This window comes from Schistocerca serialis, chromosome 7 (assembly GCF_023864345.2).
Source record: "Schistocerca serialis cubense isolate TAMUIC-IGC-003099 chromosome 7, iqSchSeri2.2, whole genome shotgun sequence".
Classification (NCBI taxonomy): Eukaryota; Metazoa; Arthropoda; class Insecta; order Orthoptera; family Acrididae; genus Schistocerca; species Schistocerca serialis.
Window position 1 is genome coordinate 32585739 of NC_064644.1, and position 20135 is coordinate 32605873.

A 20135-nucleotide genomic window follows, 5' to 3' on the forward strand; every position below is an offset into this window, starting at 1 on the left:
GATGCCTTGGATGTGGCGTCCCAGTGTTTCTCTTTCTATGCGGCCGCTTGTGTCAGTGTTGTGCGTCGGCCAGCGGAGCGGAGCGGTGGTGGAAGGCCAGTGTCCCGTACTCGAACAACGGACTCCCGTTTGCCAGTCTTCGGCTGTCACGTCTTCATCCCAGTTCACAGGTGACTGCTGATGTGAGGCCGTTTCCTTCCCGTCCCCACGAGTCACCCGGGAACGTAAAAATCAGTCTTCGAATACCTTCTAACTTCTGTCTTCTGGCGGCGAAGCTGCTGCTTGCTATTCCATTACAGCGGCGGACTTCGTGCTTCTGTGTACGATGTAGTCTCTTCCTGCATGACGGTCTTCAGCACCGAAACTGAACTGAAAACTACTGTCGGGCCCACTGCGTCTCGCGTATTTATTAACTTCAGTTCACTGGAGGCGAACGACTTCACGGTCATTGCCTCTTCTGTCACATTGAAAAGCTTCTCGAAGAATCTTCTTAACGTCGGTCATTGGCTCTTGGAATGTAGGCGAGGGCCTTTGCTCACATGTGACAATTGAGAAACACGTGAGCCGGTCGGGCGATGCTCTGACGGCTGAATCGACGACACCCGCTTATGTGGAACTTGCTGACTTCACGGTCATTGTCTCTTCTGTTCTGCTGCTTTGCCCGCTGTTTGCCAGTATGTAACTCTCTAAACTAAACCAAGTTTTTCATTTATTTTCTAATTTCTATTTCACTTCGCATTGATTTCACTAATTTATTTACATATCTCAAGTACCACCCAACAGTATATATGTGAGTATTGGTGATGGTGGGATGAGATATTGCTGAACAGAAGAAAATGGGCTGTGGCAAATGATTGTGGGAATACAGTGTACTGCGACAGTAGAAAGAAGAGTTGCACCGAAACTAACACCGAACACAGTCAACGAAGATGGCGTTTGATGCTATATACATGGAGGTACTGAAACAGTACCAGCGATGGCGAGGCATGACAGAATCTCTGACCAGAGAGTTATTTATCGTTGCTAGTCTGCGCTTGACCGCGCGAGTGTTCAGTTGTGAGTTCGACTCGGTGGCAAGTTGTGTGTGAGGAGTCGGCAGAGCGAGTAGTCTGTTGCGAGTTGCACTCAGTCGGCAGTACTAGTACCGAGTGGACTGTTGTACTGAGCGGGCGTCGACATGGGTCGGCGGCGTGCTCTCCTTACATCTCTGGTCGCAGGTTTATTGTTACGAAGGTAATGAAGCAGCATTGCGCTCAGCTAATAACATATGTTAATTTTAATTAATTTGTTCAAGAATTGCCCCAATAATAATTTTTCTACAAAGTAACCTTTTTAAAGAAAAAGATTCATTTCAAGTTAAATAATACACTCCTGGAAATGGAAAAAAGAACACATTGACACCGGTGTGTCAGACCCACCATACTTGCTCCGGACACTGCGAGAGGGCTGTACAAGCAATGATCACACGCACTGCACAGCGGACACACCAGGAACCACGGTGTTGGCCGTCGAATGGCGCTAGCTGCGCAGCATTTGTGCACCGCCGCCGTCAGTGTCAGCCAGTATGCCGTGGCATACGGAGCTCCATCGCAGTCTTTAACACTGGTAGCATGCCGCGACAGCGTGGACGTGAACTGTATGTGCAGTTGACGGACTTTGAGCGAGGGCGTATAGTGGGCATGCGGGAGGCCGGGTGGACGTACCGCCGAATTGCTCAACACGTGGGGCGTGAGGTCTCCACAGTACATCGATGTTGTCGCCAGTGGTCGGCGGAAGGTGCACGTGCCCGTCGACCTGGGACCGGACTGCAGCGACGCACGGATGCACGCCAAGACTGTAGGATCCTACGCAGTGCCGTAGGGGACCGCACCGCCACTTCCCAGCAAATTAGGGACACTGTTGCTCCTGGGGTATCGGCGAGGACCATTCGCAACCGTCTCCATGAAGCTGGGCTACGGTCCCGCACACCGTTAGGCCGTCTTCCGCTCACGCCCCAACATCGTGCAGCCCGCCTCCAGTGGTGTCGCGACAGGCGTGAATGGAGGGACGAATGGAGACGTGTCGTCTTCAGCGATGAGAGTCGCTTCTGCCTTGGTGCCAATGATGGTCGTATGCGTGTTTGGTGCCGTGCAGGTGAGCGCCACAATCAGGACTGCATACGACCGAGGCACACAGGGCCAACACCCGGCATCATGGTGTGGGAAGCGATCTCCTACACTGGCCGTACACCACTGGTGATCGTCGAGGGGACACTGAATAGTGCACGGTACATCCAAACCGTCATCGAACCCATCGTTCTACCATTCCTAGATCGGCAAGGGAACTTGCTGTTCCAACAGGACAATGCACGTCCGCATATATCCCGTGACACCCAATGTGCTCTAGAAGGTGTAAGTCAACTACCCTGGCCAGCAAGATCTCCGGATCTGTCCCCCATTGAGCATGTTTGGGACTGGATGAAGCGTCGTCTCACGCGGTCTGCACGTCCAGCACGAACGCTGGTCCAACTGAGGCGCCAGGTGGAAATGGCATGGCAAGCCGTTCCACAGGTCTACATCCAGCATCTCTACGATCGTCTCCATGGGAGAATAGCAGCCTGCATTGCTGCGAAAGGTGGATATACACTGTACTAGTGCCGATATTGTGCATGCTCTGTTGCCTGTGTCTATGTGCCTGTGGTTCTGTCAGTGTGATCATGTGATGTATCTGACCCCAGGAATGTGTCAATAAAGTTTCCCCTTCCTGGGACAATGAATTCACGGTGTTCTTATTTCAATTTCCAGGAGTGTATTTCCTATGCATTCCCTGCAAGAATCAAAATTAAACATGGGCCAGCACTGCACGGAGCTGTGCCGAAAAATAAGACCAGATATAGATGCAGTTTACTGAGGTAAGAATTTTGGTTTTTGTGTTCAGGTTTAATTATTGCACAGGGCCGAAGGTCAGCGCAGCTGCCCTTATAAAATTTATCAGGTTCATCTTAATGTTAATTCTGTGGGGACTTAACATTTTTGCACATTTTTATTATCATTGAGTTTTATTACTGTGGGGAGTTCACATTTAGGACTCTATGCATTTTCATTCAATTCTTGTCATTTAAAAATTCTCACAGGGAGGTTACACTTGGCGACATCCAGACCAGGATCGTATTTCTTTGAGAATCTTCTGAAAAGTAGTCACATATCTGCTCTTATTTACTTAAATATAATTAGCATTTGACGCAACGCTTTTACTAATTTTGTGATTTTCTCCCACAGATCATCGGCAATTCATTGCTCTTTGTTGTATTTGTGTTTGTTGCATTTTGTATTGTCTTTGTTTCATTGTGAATAATTGTAACTAGTGTAAAAATGCCGCGAAAGACTGTTAATAGTGCATCGCGAGGTATAATGAGTGAAATGGTCGACTTAAACAACTTCACCGATAGTACTTGTGACACACAGTGTATTGATGACAATCCTCTGTTTACTGACAATCAGTACGTACCGACCACTAATAATGATTTTGATCTTAGTGATGAACAGACGAATTCAATTGTGTTTTCTGTTAATTTGACGACAATTGATGACGCGGGGCGTTCTGTTCCAATGAGCGCTGCCCAGCTTAACACAACCGGTTTGCAAAATTTAAGTAATGAACAGACAAATTTGTCTAATGAAAATGAACAGTATAATCAGAATGCGTCGGATTTATTTAATTCCGATTTAGTGACTAACAGTGCACATCCGATTGGGAAACATTTTCAAGAATCACAGAATAACCAATTGGTTACACAAAACGTGACAATTGCAGGTACGTCATCAAACAGTACAGAGAATAGAGTAGGTAATGTTACTGTGGATCAAGTTATCGCATTTTTACTACAATTCAGTGAAGAACTAAACAACTGTTTCAAACAAAGTAATGAAAGTTTCAAACAATTGCTAAAAGAACAAGAAGAGTTCATCAAAAAATTTGATGAACAGAACAAACAACTTGAAGAACAGAACAACCAATTTAGAGAACAGAACAAACAATTTTCTGAAAGTCTTAAACAGCCGAACAAAAAACACGACAACCTTAATGAACAGAACGAACAACTTAGCGAGCAGATTACAGCTGTTGCCGCGCAGTGTCATGATACTATGGTACAATTACGTGAGGATACTAAGGCTTGTGCTAGTAACAGTAATGAAGAAGTTGGAACTGTTGCACAAGAATTAGATAATAGACATGTAACCACAACAGAATCACATATAGACGAAATTAGTGCAGTCGCTGAACAATGTCCTAAAGACGCAACACAGATACGCGACGAGTTTAATTTAAAGTCACCGGAACTTTTAGAAACCATTACACTGTACGCAATGACATTCTGTTTCGCCGATCTCATCCTGACAGCAACAATTGGTTATTATGCATTCCTGACGAGCTGGTTAACAAATTAATCTGGTATACGCATTTAAGTTACGCACATTACGGAGCTAGAAAATGTTTTCTTATTCTGAGACAGAACTGTTATTTTGCCAACATGGAGAAACGTATACGACGAGTTTTAGCGTCATGTAAAATTTGCCAGAAAGTTAAGTCAGACACAACTTCACATATTCCTCCATTATATCCCGTTGTACCTGTTAAATTGAGACATATGGCCGCTGCAGACATTTGTGGTCCGATTCCCAGAACTAATAGAGGTTTTTGCTACATCTTTGTCGCTGTTGAACTCACTTCAAAATTTGTTACCTTCACTCCGTTACGCAAAGCTACTGCTAAAACTGTTTCTAAAGCATTTGTAAAACATTTTCTATTTCATGTAAGGCATGTGATGAAAGTAATTTCCGACAATGAATCACAATTTCGTTCTGCTATATGGACACGTATGTTACGAGCTAGAAACATTTCTCCGATCTATATATCCAGGTACCATGCTTCTTCGAACCCTTGTGAACGATTAATGAAAGAAATTGGTAAACTGTGTAGAATATACTGCCATAAAAGACATATTGATTGGGACACACACATACTCTCATTCCAGGATGTAAATAATTCCATACCAAATGAATCTACTATGCTATCTCCGTCTGTTATACTGAAAAATGTTGAACCACCTAACAAAATTAAAGAATTAGTAACATTTCCTACAGCTCGTTGACTACGACATCATGATATAATTGACATTGCGCTGAACAACATCAAACGTGCCGCAGAGCGCCGGAGAAGACAGCAAAAACGGGTTTGTATACGCCGTGACTTTCACATTGGACAGAAGATATTAGTACGTACACACCATTTATCTAATAAAGGAAAAGGTAGGTGCAGTAAATTTGAACTTCTATACCCAGGACCATATCAGATTCCCAGCATTCCTCACCCCAATGTTGTACACATCGAAACTTTGAGAACCAGAAAATCGACAGGAAACCACCACTGGTCAAACATCAGATCTTTTATTGAATAAAGATACTTTATGATTTAACATGCTATATAGCCATTTGCTAATTTTATGATCACTTATGCAATTATATTCACATGACTACTTACTGATGATTATCGTATTTTTTCTTGGCAAGTGCCCGGCAAGGTAAGGTTAGCAGGTCGCTTTTCTTGTCGTTACACATCAGACCGTGCATATTTTTCCAGATGAATTTACACATTTTATGACCATTTATGCAATTACATTTATGTGATTACTTACTGATGACTGTCGTATTTCTTCTTGGCAAGTGCTCGGCAAGGTAAGGTTAGCAGGTCGCTCTTCTTGTCGTTACGTATCAGACTGTGCACATTTTTCCAGATAAAATTACGTATGCTATGAATAATTATGCAATTTTATCTAGTGACATATTAATTTTATTAAATTCTCTCTCCATTAAAGTCTTTAATTCTCGCCTCTACTAACTACACAACATACAAGCTGAACACAAAGAAGGTCACATTTCTTGTCATCATTTTTTTATGTATGTACGATTGTTTTCATATTTTGTTTGTATGCACTGTGAGATAGTTAAGATATAACACACACCAGTTGACTTGGACATTTTTGCCCTATGATATCTCAACATCGTGACTGTTTCACATTTTTTGCTGCTGCATTGTGATATTCGGTGTACATTTTTGCATTTGAACACTGTCTATTTTTTTGACATATTACGTTTTCTGTCATGTCATGCTGTATGCTTAATTATGTTACCATAAACTAATCATTATTTAGTGAGTATATGATGTAAATGCAAGACATTAATCTTTGTACATCAATTTCAGAAAGAAATGATGCGTGAAAGACATAAATTAAACAAAAATGGGAATTTCACCTTCGGAATGGTCGAAAGAAGTTGCAAACCTTGTGAGGAAGAGTAAATGGATCAGAATTAACAAGCATTAACAAGAATATACTATACACATCGTAGAATAGCAGTCTTAACTAATTTTTTCTTTCAGATTACGAGGCGATTGCTGCAGGCTGTCTGACAGAACTACACATCTTAGTTTTAGTGATGAAATATGGTAGAAATAAGGAATAGTTGTATAATGAATAATGAAGTGATTTTTTTTGCAGATGATAATGAATGCTGATGAATAATGATGAAGAATATACTACTATGGATAATGAAGTTTTTCTTTACAGGTGATGATAATAATGGAGTTATGATAATATGGATAATGAAGTGATGGATAATGAAGTTTTTTCTTTACAAATGAGGATAATGTTGAAGTTATGTATTTATGCTATGTAGTTATTTAAGTATTTGTTGCAGTTCGTTTTGACGCTATGTGTTATATTGCATAGTAGGATGAATGAAGGTTTTGGAAGGGACAGCTATGGAACACAATTTTATACACATTTCACTGCCTGTTAATTCGAGGTCACTACTTTTCAGCATAAAATGCGTTTCTTCCTTCAGATTAATAATCCATTTTTTTGTATATTTTTTGCAGGAGAAATTATTTATGAAATTAATGTGCTATAAGCAGTTGTTCATTAAGTCTATGTCATTTATGAATGTGATCACATTTACTCTACTTGTTTCATAACCTTGCTACAGCTGACTCATGACGAATGACGTTACACATCTTCATTTGCAGCAATAAGTCAAATGCAAATATTATTATCCCCCAGCAATTAGTTATCGATCTCAACGCAATGCATTGCTAGCAAATAAAAAAAAATAATACTTTGTAACTGGGAAATGAGTGCCTATGTTCTCTGTAAATCATTATATGAATATTATTATGTAATGACTTCTGATGATTAGTAATTAGGAAATGAGTACCAATGTTGTCTGTAAAACACCACATGAATATAATGACTTCTGATGATTTGTAATTAGGAAATGAGTACCAGTGTTCTCTGTAAAGCACCACATGAATATAATGACTTCTGATAATTTGTAATTAGGAAATGAGTACCAATGTTTCTGTAAAACACCACATGAATATGATGACTTCTGATGATTTGTAATTAGGAAATGAGTACCAATGTTCTCTGTAAAACACCATATGAATATTATGACTTCTGATGATTTATAATTAGGCAATGAGTGCCAATGTTCTGTGTAAAACGCCAATTATGAACATTATTCTGTAATACTACATACATGGTACAGAAATGTTCAATAACTGGGCAATGAATGCCGCAAACTACTAATGTAATTCTCAGTGAAGACTAGTATGTGACTTAATGTCCTTCACCTTCTGGCCTAACTACCCTGAATTACTGCAATATCCGTTTATCCTGTATATCCTCTTGATCATGGAGCACTATATTTGGTTTTTGCACTAATTCTACGTTGGTGTACCTTAAAAGAACGTGGTGTTGGCACGACATGCTGTCCACCACCTTGAGCGATGGAGATGTTATTATGGTCCCACTGTTTGCTGTACCTAATGTACTGCTAAAATGATAACATGGAATATTACTACGACATTTCAGTGTCTTGGGTACGCTGATAAATACTTTTGGGAAAAGAACTTCAGATTGTTTCACTTGGTGTTGTGCTACAGTAGAAAGATGTGGACTTTCAGTGCAGTTGTGTGCAACCTAAAGTGCTACAACCATGATGCAATTCTTCCCTTTCCTATCCTAATACTTGTAACATAGTGAAAATCATTTTTTTTGCTAATATGATTTGTATTCATGACTAATACGTTTTTTTCATTTGCTTATATGTTCTGAACTACAGTACATGTGCACTTATGTCATTTGTCAATGAGATTTGTACTCATTATGTCTATTTGTTGTGCAAACTTTGAAGAATTTTTCAGTGCATGTGCACTTATGTCATTTGTTAATATGTTTTGTACTGACATTCATTTATTGCCTAATATGTTTTGTACTCGGTGCATGTGCACCATACTTACTTCATGTTCTACATCTGTATATTCTCTGTTTGTAAAGTTTATTAGTTAAGAAAAAATTTGTTGCTCATGGCAAGTCCAAATGACTCACCATCGCTGCCAAATTTTTGCCCCCCCATTGGAGGGTTATGAAACAGTACCAGCGATGGCGATGCATGACAGAATCTCTGACCAGAGAGTTATTTATCGTTGCTAGTCTGCGCTTGACCGCGCGAGTGTTCAGTTGTGAGTTTGACTCGGTGGGAAGTTGTGTGTGAGGAGTCGGCAGAGCGAGTAGTCTGTTGCGAGTTGCACTCAGTCGGCAGTACCAGTACCGAGTGGACGGTTGTACTGAGCGGGCGTCGAAATGGGTGGGCGGCGTGCTCTCCTTACATCTCTGGTCACAGGTTTATTGTTATCGAAGGTAATGAAGCATCATTGTGCTCAGCTAATAACATATGTTAATTGTAATTAATTTGTTCAAGAATTGCCCCAATAATAATTTTTCTACAAAGTAACCTTTTTAAAGAAAAAGATTCATTTCAAGTTAAATAATATTTCCTATGCATTCCCTCCAAGAATCAAAACTAAACATGTGCCAGCATTGCACGGAGCTGTGCCGAAAAATAAGAGCAGATATAGATGCAGTTTACTGAGGTAAGAATTTTGGTTTTTGTGTTCAGGTTTAATTATTGCACAGGGCCGAAGGTCAGAGCAGCTGCCCTTATAAAATTTATCAGGTTCATCTTAATGTTAATTTTGTGGGGAGTTAACATTTTTGCACATTTTTATTATCATTGAGTTTTATTATTGTGTGCAGTTTACATTTCGGACTATGTGCACCACACTTGGAGTGTAACCTCCCCGTGAGAATTTTTAAATGACAAGAATTGAATGAAAATGGATATAGCTGAGCGCAATGCTGCTTCATTACCTTCGATAACAATAAACCTGTGACCAGAGATGTAAGGAGAGCACGCCGCCGACCCATGTCGACGCCCGCTCAGTACAACCGTCCACTCGGTACTGGTACTGCCAACTGAGTGCAACTCGCAACAGACTACTCGCTCTGCCGACTCCTCACACACAACTTCCCACCGAGTCGAACTCACAAATGAACACTCGCGCGGTCAAGCGCAGACTAGCAACGATAAATAACTCTCTGGTCAGAGATTCTGTCATGCCTCGCCATCGCTGGTACTGTTTCAGTACATGTGAATGCTTATTGAATTACCTGAGTTCGGGACAGATTAAGTAACGAGTAATGAAGGTAACTTGTTTTTCCGTTGTTATAGCAGTGGGCGTCGCCATTCTTCTCAAATTAAGATGTATCATTTAAGATTAATGTTGTTATGGATTGTACGTACTGTGAAGGACTGGTTGATGTTCCTGACTTCTTGAAGAGACATTCACAACCTGATTGTGCGTGTGGACCCACTTATTATTCTCGGAGCTCTCTTGATGCATTCAGTATCTTATTTCTAAGGGGTCAGTCACCAGAAAAAAATATTCCGTAAGTCGTTAATGAGTAAGAATATGTAAAATATATACTTATGTTGTTGGTTCTAAAACTATCGATTACACTAAGAGAAAAAGTATTTGAGCTTAGTTGTACCAGCAGAAATTTTCTTTTTTTTTTTTCAAAATATCATCAATATGCAAAGCAAAAATTTGTGCAACCTTCTCTTCACTGACTTGTACTTTAGTTTCTTATTTTCTTTCTTCACATTACTTGTATCAGACGGTTCATCCATCTTCTGACTTGATGTGGTCCGTCACAGATTCGTCCTCCGAGTCGACGTCTTTATCACAGAGTAGCACCTGCACACAACGTCTTCGGTTACTTCTCGGATATGTTCCAGTCTCGGTGTTCCCCTGCAGTGTTAACCCCTACGGCTCCCTGTAGTACCACTCAAGTTATTCCTTGATGTCTTAACGCATAACGTATCATATTGTCCCATCTTCTTGTCAACGGTTCCCATATATTCCTTTCCTCGTCGATTCTGAGGAAAACATCATTTCTTCTCAGCTCGCCTAGTTTTCAACATTTCTCTGTATAACCACCTTTCAAACGCTTCGATTCTGTTTCTTTCGGCTGTTCCTACAGTCCGTGATTCACTTCCATTCGACGCTGCTCACCGCACGTACATTCTCATACATTTCGTCTTCAAATTAAGGCCTATCTTAGATACCAGGGATGTCCTCTTTGCCTATATCTGATGAAGAAGTATGAAATCGAAATTTCTCTGTAGATGGTGCTAGCTGTCAGTGTAGAGCCCGTGAGACCGCGTCTGTCTTCTGTAACGGCTGTTGAGGAATGTCAACACACAGTAACCCAAGTTCCATACATCGGTATCTGTTTCATTCCCGTAAACATGTCGATCCTTGTGCCTACGAACTACGATTAGCGGAAAGAATGGGTTTTCTGTTATTATTTGAAGAAAACTACTGCAGAATCGCATCGAATGCTTGTCGGAGCTTTCAGAGAACATGCCCTTGGGAAAACACAGTGCTCCGAAAGGTTCCAAAAATTCAAAAGTGGTGAATTTGACGTGAGAAACAACGAGCGTGAGAAACCACAAAAAGGACGAAGACAGCGAATTGCTGGCTTTACTGCATGGAGATGATACTCAGACTGAACAGGAACTCCAGAAACAATTGAATGTGACTCTGAAAGACGCTTCTCTTCGGTTGAAAGCTATGGGGAAGGCGCAGAAAGTGGGAAAATGGGTTCCGCATGAACTGAGTGAAAGATAGCAAGCAAACAGGAAGACCACTTGTGAAATGCTGCTCGCCAATTACAAAGGAACGTCGTTTCTCCATCGAATAGTGCTAGATGATGAAAGATGGATATATTTTCAGAATCCTAAGCGTCGTAAATCATGGGTGAATCCAGGCAAACCATCGACATCCACTGCAAGACCAAATCGATTTGGAAAGAAGACAATGCTCTGTGTTTGATGGGGTCGGAAGGGTGTCATCTATTATGAGCTGCCAAAACCTGGTGAAACAGTTAACACTGATCGCTACCAACAGAAAATGATCGCTTTCTATGGAAAAAGGCATGACAATGTCATATTGCTCCATGATAACGCCCCATCACGCACAGCAAAACGAGTCAGGGAAACGATGGAGGCGTTCATTTGGGAGATACTAGGGCATGCGGCTTATTCTCCAGACTTGGCTCCGTCCAATTATCGTCTTTTGCATCACTGGGACACACTCTCGCTGAACGACGGCTCTATTCGTATGAAAATGTAATAAAAATGGCTCGCTAAACTGGTTCGCTTCAAAAGAAAAACTTTTTTCCCCTTGCATCACGCAAGGAAAAGAAAAGCCTGCCGCAGAGATGGGAGAAATGTGTAAATAGAAATGGAGATTATTTTGAATAAAACATTGTGTATCAGTTTCAAACAACAGACGTGTAATTATTGCAACCAAATTCCGGTTTCATATTTCTGCACCTGGTATATGTGACTGCAATTCCAATGATGAAATCTTCTCGGATGATCGGGCGAGAGGTGACGTCGTCTTGTCGCAACGTTTCGAAAAATTTCGTACCCACCACCTTCAATCGAAGTGAAAATGATGGGTACGAAACTCATCTAAACGTTACGACAAGGCCTCTCCAACAGTCGGCTCTTTATCTTTGATAGTCTGTGTCTTACATTCTCCATGCTTAGTCCGTCGTGCGTAACTTTGCTTCGAAGATAACTGAATTCCTTTACTTCGTCTGATGATTGGTGCAGGAGATGTTGAAACATTAGATATTTATTTCACGGTCGCACTATTAAAGTGCGTATTTAAGAACCCTAGTCGTAAATGCAGTGGTTCCTGTGGTGTCCGCCAGGGCTCAGATCAGATAATTTAGATGGCGGAAAGCTTACGGCTGACTGCTCAACAGAGATCCCAGTTAGTGTTTTTATACGCAGAAACAAAGAGTGTGATTATCACAGAGAGACGTTCCCTTCAGCATCTTAACACAAAGTGGGCTCCCACTAGAAAAACAATCTATGGGTTGTAACGGCAATTTAAAAATAGTAGAACTTGGAAAATCGCGTCGCTCTGTTCAGAGTATTCTTTATTCAGACGGTCATTCATTCTGTACAAACTGACAGTGCGCCATACTCTTCACGACCAGCAGAAAGAAGACGGGGGTAAAGCACAGGTGAGGGAAGTATTCTCACTCAATGTCTGGTTTTCTGGCGGGACAAACATCCAAGTTAACTGCGTGGTCAATAAAAAAATGTGAGGTTTGGGGCTACTGATCATCCAATCATCTTCCATGAAAGGGAAAATTACAGATAAAAATTGTCTATTTGCGCTGCGTCTTGAAACAACGGATTGGTTGGTTCTTTCTTTCTCGATGAAACGGTCAGTTCCGAATGGTACATGGGAATGTTGCGGAAGCAGTTCTTTCCTGAACTTCGTGCCATTAATGACAACATACCTTTCGCCACAGGAATTGCTGGCTGCGATACCGTAAGTCGCTTCGAGTATTTAGGATCTCCTGTCACTGATGCTGGAGATTGCGAAACACATATGCGTAGGCACATTTCGATTGTGGTAAATTCTAAAGCAAAACTTGCTAGCATGTGGAAGTTGGTTGGTTTAAAGGTGGGGCCAGGGACCAACCTTCTAGGTCATCGGTCCCTTGTTCCTATTAAAGCAGTTCCGCAAGAGAAAGAATAAAATAAACGACTCTCACAACCAGCGTCTGGAAGGACATGTCCTCCACTGTCGAGAAAAATCTAATCCTCTTCCAAACGCTGTTCTGCCATATCGCGATCAATGCAGCAGAAACGTGACGATGGAGATCGTCGCAGGATTGATGCTCTGGAAATGGGGTGCTATAGAATATTACTTCTAATACCATGGGCAGCACATCGAAGTAATGAAAGTGTACTGAGGCACTTGGCATCAGAACAATACTGTCGATTCTGGTCAACCGAAAATATTAGTAATATTTTGGTCACATTGTCAGAAAGTAAGAGGCAATCTAAAAGAACAATGATGGAAGAAACATTCAACGCATCTGTCGCGGATAGACGACATCAAGAGCCTTTTACTGGGATGGGATTGCAACAAGCAAATAATCACGCGCAAGACAGAGTCTCGTGGAAGCAAAGGGGCTTACTATGTGATGTCACTAAACCCTTGCGTAGGGTTACACCATAGAGAGAGACACCACTCGATTTCAAATGCAAATGCAAAGGTTTATGCAGGATGGAGTCCCTCCACACACAGAAAATGCTGTTCTCGACTTTATGAATGGAACGTATCGTGGAAAATTGCTGTGTCATCGAATTCAAATGGTTTAAATGGCTCCGAGCACTATGGGACTTAACTTCTGGGGCAGGATTCGAACCCGTGACAGTAGCGGTCGCGCGGTTTCAAACCGTAGCACCTAGAACCGCTCGGCCACTCCGTCATCGGATTCCTCGGCGTCTTCAGTCTTGTCCGATTTGGCCACCTCGCAGCCCGGTTATCACTCCCGGCGATCATCTCATGTGGTGATATATAAAAGAAGAGGTCTTCCGTCATGATCCTCGGGATGTAGTGCAAAGCAGAGCCCACTTTATGGAAGTCGGCAACACAATCCAATAGGGTATGTGGCATCTAAAGCGGCAAATGGTGGCCACATTGAACATGTTCTCCACTGACATCAGTTATCCATGAGTCTGTGATTGTAAGTTAATATACACTGAAGCGCCAAACGAACGTGTATAAGCATCCTTATTCAAATACAGAGATACGTTAACAGGTAGAATACGGGGCTGCGGCCGGAAATGTCTATATGAGGCAACAAGGGTCTGGCGCAATTGTTAAATCAATTAATGCTGCAACAATGTTATGTTATCAAGATTTAAGCGAGTTTGAAATGGTGTTACAGTTGGCGTACGAGAGATAGGACACAGTATCTCCGATATAGTGATGAAGCGGGGATTTTTCCGTACGATCATTTCACGAATTTACTGTGAATCCGGTAAAACATCACTTCTACGATATCGTTGCAAGAACGGTGCCAACAACGACTGAAGAGATCGTTCAACAGGACAGAAGTGCAACACTTCCGCAAACTGCTGCAGACTTCAACGCTAAACCACCAAGTACCAGCGTGCGAACTATTCAACGAAGCATTATCGGTAAGGGCTTTCGGAGCCGAAGGCCCACTCGTGTAGCCTTGATGACTGCAGGACACAAAGCCTTAAGCCTCGCCTGGGCCCGTCAACACTGACATTGGACTGTTGATGACTGGAAATGTGTTGCCTGGTCGAACGAGTCTCGTTTCAAATTGTATCGAACTGATGGACATATACGGGTGTGGAGACCACTTCATGAATCCATCGAACCTGCATGTCAGCAGGGGACTGTTCAAGCTTGTGGAAACTCTGTAATGGTATGGGTCGTGTGCAGTTGGACTGATATGACACCCCTGATATGTCTAGGTACGTACCTGACAGGTGACACGTACGTAAGCATCCTGTCTGAACACCTGCTCCATTCATTTCCATCGTGCATTCCGACGGACTTGGGCAATTCCAGCAGGACAATGCAACACACCACACATCCAGAATTGCTGCAGAATGGCTCCAGGGACTCTCTTCTGAGTCTCACTTCCGCTGGCCATCAAACTCCCCAGACATGAACATTATTGAGCTTATCTGGGATGTCTGAACTTGCTACTCAGAAGAGGTATCCACTCCTTAGCATTATTACGGATTTGTGGGCAGCCCGGCAGGATTCATGATGTCAGTTCCCTCCAGCACTACTTCAGACATTAGTCGAGTCCATGTCACGTCGTGTTGAGGCGCTTCTGCGTGCTCGCGAGGGCTCTACACGATATTACGCAGGTGTACCAGTTTCTCTGGCTCCATGTACATCTACATGTACTTGGATACTCTGCAAATCACATTTAAGTGCCTGGCAGAGAGTTCATCGAACCACCTTCACAATTCTCTATTATTCCAATATCGTACAGTGCGCGGAAAGAATGAACACCTATATATTTCCGCACGATCTCTGATTTCCCTTATTTTATCTTAGTGATCGTTCCTCCCTATGTAAGTCACTGTCAACCAAATATTTTCCCTTTCGGAGGAGAAAGTTGGTGATTGGAATTTCGTGAGAACTGTCGCAACAAAAATCGCCTTTCTTTTAATGATGTCCATCCCAAATCCTGTATCATTTCTGCGACACTCTCTCCCATATTTCGCGATAATACAAAACGTGCTGCCTTTCTTTGAACTTTGTCGATGTACTCAGTCAGTCCAATCTGGTATAGGTCCCATACCGCGCAGCAGTACTCTAAAAGAGGACGGACAAGCGTAGTGTAGGCAGTCTCCTTCGTAGGTCTGTTACATTTTCTAAGTGTCCTGCAAATAAAATGCAGTCTTTGGTTAGCTTTCCCCACAACATTTTCTATGTGTTCCTTCCAATTTAAGTTGTTCGTAATTGTAATACCTAGTTATGTTGTTGAATTTACGGCTTTTAGGTTAGACTGATTTATCGTGTAACCGAAGTTTAAAGAGTTCCTTTTAGCACTCGTATGGATGACCTCACAGTGTAGTTCGTAATGTTATGTGCCACAGTATGCAAATAAATACAGGTGTAAATGGTTCGCCATCTCATCTATACTTCCTGTCATCCAATTCTGAAGCTATACTGTTGCTTATCTCATTCTTACTACTCCTCATTACGTTTTCGGTTTACTCTCACTGTGTGACTATTAATTCCTTTCAACAAAAAAAATGTTCAAATGTGTGTGAAATCTTATGGGACTTAACTGCTAAGGTCATCTGTCCCTAAGCTTACAATTTACTCAACCTAAATTATCCTAAGGACAAACACACACACCCATGCCCGAGGGAGGACTCGAACCTCCGCCGGGATCAGCCGCACAGTCCATGACTGCAGCGCCAGAGACCGCTCAGCTAATCCCGCGTGGCTCCATTCAAAAGGTCCCACTCATTGATAAGGGGTAGCAATGTCATCAGCGAGACTTATCATTGATATTCTTTCTCCCTGTTCATGTGCTACCTTGATTTTCATTGCTATTCTATTTGCTGTAAGAAATTGAATGTACTGTGATGTTTTTAGTATTATGGAAGAGCCCATTGGATGCAACTGAAAAACATTCAGATATTTTCTTCAGAAATTTGTTAAGAGCACCAACACATTTGTTGAAATTCGTGATGAATTCAATCCTGTCTTGTATATCAATGTATTCACGACCTATTTCAGTTAAAAGACCGTCTAGACATTGCTGAACAGATAAAACTAACGAACAGAAAATAGTGAGCTTCGAAATCTAAACTAAAAAAAAAAAAAAAATGGCTCTGAGCACTATGGGACTCAACTGCTAAGGTCATTAGTCCCCTAGAACTTAGAACTAGTTAAACCTAACTAACCTAAGGACATCACAAACATCCATGCCCCAGGCAGGATTCGAACCTGCGACCGTAGCGGTCTTGCGGTTCCAGACTGCAGCGCCTTTAACCGCACGGCCACTTCGGCCGGCAAATCTAAATACAATTTCCACAACAAATCGTAGTCAAAGATTTTAAATACTTAGGATAAAACTTCAGGCACCAGTAACCAAAGAGAAGGGGAGTGGAGGTTAAGATTGGTAACGGGAAAAACATTTTTATTTTAATCTGTGGCAACCCTTTTACGGTTCACTAACACATTTTTAAATAGATAGGTAATGCTATTGAAACAATTTCGGATGATTTCTGTCCTTTAATCTAGTCTGTTCGTTAAGAAGCCTATCCGGATGTGAAATGAAATTAGCAAATATTTCAGTGTCTTCAAATAAAATACTCATTAATACCTTTATCAACTTTATGCAATAGTTCCATCTGATTTGAAATGTTACCTAAAGGGCGATTATGTACCTAGAGCAAGTGTACTGGTGGGATGTGCGTGTTCTTGGTACCTTACTCTTAGTTTCTTACCTCTCTGACCTCTACAAATTCTCTCACGTTGTTGACAACCGATTCTGTAAACTGCAGGCTGATCACGTAGAGACTCTTGCCAAATGCCCTGTAGTACTTTTTTGCCAACCTATTATCAGCCTGAAATAACATCATTATGTTGTTGCTCTTGAAAAACTGTTTTAGGTTTGTACTTGGCATTAGAGGCGTTTCCCTTATATACTCTTCGTGACCTTTTCTGTATAGTCTAACTGCTTAATTCAGGGAGCTAATTGTTGTAGTTGGCAGAAGAGCCAACACCGTTTTACTAGAGGAGGCCGAAATGCACGCGTTTAGCTCACGCAGGCTGGCGTGAGGAGGGAAGAACTATACTGACGTGAGGTATGAGTCACAATATTATCTGTTCAGAAGACATAGTAACTGAATATGACGCCTTGCTAGGTCGTAGCAAATGATGTAGCTGAAGGTTATGCTAAACTGTCGTCTCGGCAAATGAGAGCGTAAATAGACAGTGAACAATCGCTAGCAAAGTCGGCTGTACAACTGGGGCGAGTGCTAGTGAGTCTCTCTAGACCTGCCGTGTGGCGGCGCTCGGTCTGTAATCACTGATAGTGGCGACACGCGGGTCCGACGTATACTAACGGACCGCGGCCGATTTAAAGGCTACCACCTAGCGAGTGTGGTGTCTGGCGGTGACACCACACTAATAATACAAGTACTTCATCATTTAGATTTTACGCTACTTGAATGATTGATTTTACTATTTGATGAGATTTTAATGTGATGTGATATGATGCTGGCTTTCGTACCCCAAGCATTTATCCTTTTAATAAACCTATGCATAGGTGTGGAATCAGGAACAAATTTTACTTTATGGATAATACAAACCACTTCCTGAAGTTTTACCTAAGTAAGACATATTGTCGATACGACAGACATTCTTTCTTTTTGTAACGTTATTTTTAATAAACTTCTTTTGCCACGTAAAAACATTGATGTAGAAAAATCTCTATATAATTATAATCCTAGTTCGATTAATTGCTCATTTTTATACTGATTGTATACTTCTCTGTGATGTTATTATGTTGTACTTCAGTTTACTCCTAATTTGTCTTTCACCATATGACCATTGGTTTATATCTGTGATATTTGTCGTTGTCTGAGCCAGCGCTGTAATGCTGCGTACTAATGATTCTTACGTTTTTCATCTCATTCAATATTATTCAAGTCATGTTTACAAGCTTGAATGCTATGTGATGCTGCCTTTGCGGAAAATATTTTTTGAAAGAACTGAAAATCGTAGATTACCATTTCCTGTGTAAATTATGTTTCGAATGTGAAACTCACTATTTTCTGTTGGTTTCGTCATATGTTTACTTTTGTAACGGCGACCGGAACGGTCGCGGGGTTGAAGTGACGGAAAGCGCGGCGGGACCCGCGGAGCGGCCCACGAACAACAACACAACGGGAGAGGGCGGACACGACCAACGGAGGTGAGAACGAACAACAACAATATCGAAACAACGGAGTCGCAAGGAAACCTAACAACCACGTCCACTCGTACACAGAACAAGAAAGTAAATAAGCTGTCTAACGCGAGGCGATGTGTCCAGAGGTGTACGCAAGATTAGACTCGCTGGTTGAGCTTTTTTCTTTATTGTTATTTTGCACCTCATACAAGGTTGGCTGGCAGCGGAAAATGTTACTCCGCTCTTCAGCCACAAGCAGTACAATAAAAGAGAAAACCAATGAAGATAGAAAAATAGCACAATGGCGGTTAAAAAACAGTAGACACAATAATTTAAAAATACATGAAGTCGTTGACACTCGACGAAAATCAAGAAAAACTGTCGGCACTGTGCACAAACACTGATGATTTAGACGGTACACGTGAACGAAGGAGCGTGGGCGGCGAAAAACACTGAGTCACGAACACGACGGCACACACACGAAGAACTATTGGCGATGATCTCCGGCGCGCGAATGTCCACTTAACGTGTGCGAGTCCGGGGACCTGCCGAGACGGAAAGAGGGTGATGGGGGAGGGAGAGCAGAGATGCCAATGGCAGAGGAGATGGTGGGAAAAATGAAGGCATGGGGGTAGGGGAAGCCTGGGGGAGGAGGGGGGAGAAAGGGAGGAGGGAGGGAAGGGAGAGAGAAGGGAGGGAGGGAGCCCATAGGAAAAAAAACCACAGGAAGATAGGGGGGAGGATCAAAGTTGATAGGAGGGGTAGATGGAGGGGAAGAGGGCATCATCAGGGAGGGGGAGCTGGCGGAAGCCACCTTGGGAGAGGGTAAGGAGAGTGGAGAGATGGAGAGCAGGTGGGATGTGGAAATACAGGCGCGGCAGCGGACAGGGGTGGGAGAGGATGTGAAAGACGAGTGGGTGAGGGTGATCTAGTTTATGGGAGGTGTAGAGGATCCGTATCCGTTCGAGGAAAAAGGAGGAGGTGGGGGAACGGGATAAGGTCGTGGGGGGGGGGGGAGACAGATACGATAGGTGAGGTGAAGAGCATGGCGTTCGAGGATTTGAAGGGATTTGTAAAAGGTAGGAGGGGCGGAGATCCAGGCAATGTGGGTGTAGTAGAGGATAGAGCGGATGAGAGATTTGTAGGTGTGGAGGGGTCCAGACCCCATGTATGGCCAGAAGCTGGCTGAGGGTTTTTTTTTTTTCGTTTATTGATATTCAATTTCCCCGAAGGGGGCGGGCTGGCAGCAGTACGCTGCTCTACAGCCTACAGACTTTTATTTTAAAAACGGAAGAAGAAAAGAAACAAAAAAAAACAGGTGATAAAACGGTGATGTAAAGTGTAAAATGGCGGAAAAATGCGGAAAGCTAAAACAGAAAGCAAAAGGGGTTGGCAATATTAATAAAAGACACAGGAA